The sequence below is a fragment of the Macrobrachium nipponense genome, chromosome 14 (assembly GCF_015104395.2).
Source record: "Macrobrachium nipponense isolate FS-2020 chromosome 14, ASM1510439v2, whole genome shotgun sequence".
NCBI classification, from domain to species: Eukaryota; Metazoa; Arthropoda; class Malacostraca; order Decapoda; family Palaemonidae; genus Macrobrachium; species Macrobrachium nipponense.
This window is the reverse complement of record NC_087207.1, coordinates 5,108,022-5,114,021: the sequence shown is the minus strand read 5'-3', so window position 1 is coordinate 5,114,021 and position 6,000 is coordinate 5,108,022. Positions and strand designations below refer to the sequence as shown.

Genomic DNA, 6,000 nt, shown 5'->3' with positions numbered 1-6,000 from the left:
CCCCTAAACCTGTGTTGCCTTCGGGCTCTGATTCTGTGTCGGAGAAGCGAATGCTCTCTCTCTGATTTTGGAGTCTCTTCGCACTCTGGAGACCAAAGTGAAAGCCTTAGAAACTGGTCGGTGCAAGTGTGTGATCGTGCCCCCAGTGTTGTGGAGGGGGCGTCAGATCGGCCCCAATAATGCCTCTAGGCCTAGACCTCTATCAGACTCCCAAGACCCACGGGAGTAGGTATGTCGAAAGCCGCAAGAGGGTTACGGGGGCTTCCCACCGATCTGGCGTCCCTTCGGCAGGACCCTGTAGCAAAAGACCCAGGCTGCCAAGGAGCGCCGCACGAACGCGCGCGTCCTGAAAGAGTGCTTTTCGTCCTCCGAAGCGTCCATCCCCGCGCAAGGGGTGGAGCGCTCGGAGAGACTCTCGTCCTTTGAAAAGGATGTTTGTGCGAGGACGCTTTCACGTCCTCTTTCGCCACGTTTCGTCGGAGGACGCGTTATGACGTGTTTCCGCCTCAGAAGAGAGGTAGGATATCTCCTCCGATGAGGACGCCTGGGTGCGTGCACAGGCGCGTATACCTGAGAAGCAGGTAGCTGTACCTGTGAGAAGGAAGGAGGCGTCCCCTCGCCCCTCGTCTTCTCACAGGATCAGTCCTGCTTCCTCTGTTCATTCTTCCCCAACGAAGAACATTCTTTTGTCCCTTCAGGACCAGCTATCCTCGCTTATGGCTCAGAGGACTCGCCCAGCAGCAGTCGAGCCTAAGCGGAGGAAGGACCTTATCCTGCCTGTCAGGGACTAAGCAGTCCCTCCTTCTCCTTACCTACTTCGTCTCGTTCGCCGATCGGCTTCTTCCTTCGGGCGATTCGCCCGATCTCGTTCGTCCTCTAGAAGGACCGTTACATCAGGACGCTTTTGAGGAGGACGCCTCGTACGAGGACGTTCGGCAGGACGCTCGTAGGACGCTGTCAAGAGCTCGTCAGGACGCTTGGCAGACTAGCGGACTTCGTCAGGACGCTTGGCAGGACGCTAGGCAGGACGTTCGTCAGGACGTCTGGACAGCAGCTACGGACGCTAGACAGGACGCTCGGCAGGACACTCACAGGACGCTAGACAGGACGCTCGGCAGGACGCTGCAGGAGTCGGCACGCTCACAGGACGCTTGGCAGGAAGCTCGCCAGGACGTTCAGGCCGCCTTTCAAGACGTTTTTGGGGATTCTGACCAAGAAGTCGTACCCCCAGACGCTAGTTTACGCGCACAGGCACGTATGCCAGCGAAAAAGAAATGTAAGGACGCTTCTCGGGCAGGTGAGACTGCTGCGGAAGGCGCTGAGGACGCTCGTCCTCCTCAGGACGCTCTACCTTCATCGAGCAGTAAGCGTCATAAAGAAGACAGCCGAAATAAGGCTGCCTCTAGCAAGGATAGGGGTCCTTTGATCAAGCCAAGACCTGATATTAGGACGCCCTCTCCTGACAGACGGTCTCCTCTTCCGTTTAGAGAAGAAGGAGAGCTAAGTAGTTCGGCTGAATCGGTTGAAGAGGAACCTGCTGCAGCCCCGTCTATCTCGGACTATAAAGTCCTCGTACGACTCTTGCGTTCTTCTTTTGAAGACAAATTTCAGCCGCAGCTCCCAAGTCTCCTCCTTCGCAGTTTTCTTCATCTAAAAAACTGGAAAAAACCCCGGAGTTTGTAGAGATGAAAACTTCTCTCTCAACGAAACGTGCCTTTAAAAAGCTCCCAAGATGGATGGTACGAAGGAGAGACCAAGGCAAGACGACCTTCGCCTTGCCTCCAACTAGACTTAGTGGAAAAGGGGGCATTTGGTATAGAACCAAAGATGAAGTGGGAGTTCGTATCCCTTCTTCGGCTCAAGGAGATTTCTCCAGCCTAGGGTGGATTTGCAGAGGAGGTCGCTTTTACCCTTCTGCTAAGGTAACCTGGACCTCGTCGGAGACTGGACCATCATTTGAAGGGTCTGCTCAGGAACGCTGGAAGGTGTTCAAACTTCCTTGACTGGTGTTTGGGAGTTCTGGATCTGCAAGCGAGAAGCCCAGAATCTCTCAGTCTGGGGGAGCTGTCCAGCGTGTTAGCATGTATGGACAAAGCCGTCAGGGATGGTTCGGAGGAGCTTGTATCTCATTTTGGAACGGCTTTATTAAAAAAGAGAGCTTTGCTGTGCAACTTCACAGCTCGTTCGGTGACTCCAGCTCAGAAAGCGGATTTGCTGTTTTTCGCCTCTTTCGAACCATCTCTTCCCCAGACTTTGGTAAAGGACCATCTTGCTTGGTGAGACGTTCCCGCGTGAAGTCAGATTAATCAACAGATATCACAAGTTTAACATACGACTAGAATTTGAGAAAATATCTAGAAGTGTTCAGTGAAACTATCGGTGATAAGATAGTGTGAAAATAGTAGGATAAAGCGTCTTCTAAGTTAGTTTATCAAGTGTAATACTATAAATCAGAACAAGATGGCAGTAAGTTCCAACTGCGGGAAGAAGAGGTGGCGTAATTTGGCGTGTTTAGCAGATTCGCAATACGATGAGGTAGCAGGAAGGGAACTGGCATTTCTCATCTATGAAATCAGCAACAGTCCTAACCAAAAAGATACAAAAGCATTCATAGATATATTAGAAGGATATAATCCTTCAAACTGGAACAAATCTAATGAAAACATCTTGAAAATAATTGAAGAAGTTCCAAATAAAATCCAAGTGGTCAAGAGACTCATAAAGAAAATATACATAAACCAACATATTCCGACAAAGAAAATGAATAAGGTGAATCTTGTGAATATCCTAATTGATGCATTAGGAAAAAGAATGCCAAAAGCATGCAAACTGTGTAAGGTTTGGTATAGCATAGTCAATCCACAAAACCTAATCAGAAAATGTGCTGCATGCAACATTCGACCCATCCACAGTGTGCTGAGGTAATACAAGATTTGAGAAAAGATACAAGAATTTTTTGTTCAACATGTCTATCATGGATAGACAATGTTATTAAATCAAGATTGAATGTACAAATAGTTGAGGATGAAGAAGAAGAGGAAGAGGAAGAAGAAGAGAAAAAGAAGAAGAGGAAAAACGGAAGAGAAGTAAACAAAAATGAAATGACAGAAAAAAATAAGGAAAACAAAGAACAAGATAAAAGTATGGATGCAGAGATACTCATTGATACTACATATGAGGCAATAAAGCAGCATACTACGAAGAAATAAATTACGATATGACACAGAAAAGCAAATCCCGAAGAGGCTCTACCCAGATCTACACAATGACGGGAAAGAGGAAAAAATAGACAAGAAAGACAAAATCTGCAACCTTTTGAAAAGAGGGAATTGCAGATTTGGAGAAAGATGTTACTACAAACATCCTAAGATATGTCAAAACTATGAAATATATGGTAAATGTGCATACTTAGATGGATATGGGGATGATTGCAGAGATCTGCATCCAAAAATATGTAAAAACCTAAAAGAAGGAAAAGGATGTAAGTTCGACAAAAAATGCAAATATATGCACCCTGTAGCCATGAATCATAATCAAATAAATAACCAACCAAGTAATAAAATCCAAAATAAGAAAGAAACAAATAAAGAGAGAAATCAAGAATATCAGGTAAAAGAGAAAAGCAAACACCAATGAGATATGCAGAGGTGTCAGCAAAAAATTTCAAAGCATCAGCTCCGAAATTCTACTCAAGAGATAATAACTGTATTTATTATGCAAGAGGATATTGCAGAAACGGGAGAAATGCAGATTCAGACACAAAATGAATAATGATGATGAAGGAAGATCAAATATTATGGAAAAGTTGGATTTTTTAATGTCAGAATTTCTGGAAAATGAAAAAAAAGAACAACATACCAGAACAGGAAAAGAGACATGGGAAAATCCTTATACTAACCAGTATTAAATGAAGGAGAAAAACACGCAAACCATCATAGTGATGAATGCGCAGGGTTTAGTTACGAGTAACTCAAAAAGCAAAAAATAGAGTACTTAGAAGAACTAACCCAAAATGAAAAGAAAAATAGATATAATGAAATATAGTGAAACCTGGTATTCCCAAGAGACTGGGGAATGATGATCAAATAAAAGGGTTCCAAACTTATAGATCAGATAGAAAAAATAGGAATCAAGGGGGAAGGGAAACCGCAATATATGGGAAAGACAAAAAAACAAGGAAAAATATATTGAGAAATATAGTAACTCAGAATGTGAACTAATAGCGGTAGAATTTGAATCAGAAAAATTGATGAACATAGTAATATATAGACCTCCTAATACTAAAGAGTTTGACTTAATAATTGAAAAATTGGATGATATATGTAGAAATCACAAGGACTGGACTATTCTCCTATCTGGTGACTTCAACTTTCCTTTCGTAGAATGGAAAGAACGAATAGGAGATTGTGGTTGTACTTATACATATAAAAAAGAGAGTAATAGTAGTGCAGAAGATAAGAGGCAATTGAAAAGCTATTACGATATGCTACTAGAATACAACATTCAACAAATAAATCACCTGCCAACAAGAAAGGAAAATACTTTAGACCTAGTATTTGTGAACGAGATGAATTATGTTAAAGAAATAATAGTTTATAATGCGAGTATTTCAGACCATAATGTCATAGAATTAACAGTTCATTCCAAAGCAAGTGAAAATAGAGATAAGCAAGAAATGAAAAAGTGGGAAGGATATGGGAAATACAACTTCTACAGGTAAAAATATAAAATGGTCAGAAATTAATGAAGAATTAAACAAAGATTGGGATAACATTTTTCGTAAGTGATGACATAAGGGGTAAATACGGAGATATTATATAAAATATTGGAGAAAATAGTGGAAAAATATATACCGAAGAAGAAAAGTAAACATCATTCATGCATACCAAGAGACAGAAGGATCTTGTCCTTTTCCAGAAAATCAGAAAGTGGAAAAAGGTCTTGCAAAGAAAAAAATGCATGGAAAAGTTATAGAAACTAAAAAGTAGATAGAAAATGCAGAACAAAAGATTATACAATCAAAAGAAAAATGAAAAACAGGACTTGGAAGAAAAAACCCTATTAAATATCAAGCAAAAACCCCAAACTATTATACTCATATGCGAAGAAGATGGATAAAAGAAGAATAGAAATAGGCCCTCTGAGAATTGAAGGGAGATTAAAACGAATGAAAAAAAAGGAAATTTGCAACATACTGGCAGAACGATATAGAGAGAATTCACCCTAGAATAGATAATGAAGATAATGATATAGAAGTAAGGGAAGAAAATAGTGAATATTTAGCTGACATAGAAATTAATGAAGCTGATATTGTGCAGGCAATTAATGAAATTAATGAGCTGCTGCAGGGCCGGCTGGTAGTCCCTGCTATTTTGTTAAGAAAGTAGTTCATTCTATCGCAAAGCCACTTGCAATATTATTAAGACAAAGTGTAGATACAGGCAAGATTTATGATGAGCACAAATTACATATATCACCCTACTTTCAAAAGTGGATCAAGACTAGAGGCAAGTAATTATAGGCCTGTGAGTCTAACATCACATATTATGAAAGTGTATGAAAGGGTAATGAAGAAAAATATTATGAAACATTTAATAAAAAATAATTTGTTTAATATAGGACAACACGGTTTCGTACCCGGAAAAGTACACAAACCCAACTGTTAGTCCACCGTGAGAACATATTCAAAAATATGAAAAGCGGAAGTGAAACAGATGTGGTTTATCTAGACTTTGCAAAAGCTTTTGACAAGTAGACCATAAATATATTACAAAAGAAAATTAGAAAAACACAATATCGTAGATAAAGTAGGAAGATGGTTAAAAGAATTTTTACACACGAAAACAGATAGTTATTGCAAACGATGAGAAATCGGATGAAAACCAAGGTAATATCCGGTGTGCCACAAGGTACGGTGCTAGCTGCAATATTGTTTGTTATTATGATTGAAGACATAGACAGTAATGTTAAGGATTCGGTAGTGAGTAGTTTCGCTGATGA

General features: G+C 41.0%; 1 pseudogene; it reads left to right on the top strand.

Annotated features, from left to right (window-relative positions):
- LOC135226025 (DNA-(apurinic or apyrimidinic site) endonuclease 2-like) overlaps window positions 1-6,000 on the top strand; it is a 36,021-nt pseudogene that overhangs the window by 2,901 nt on the left and 27,120 nt on the right.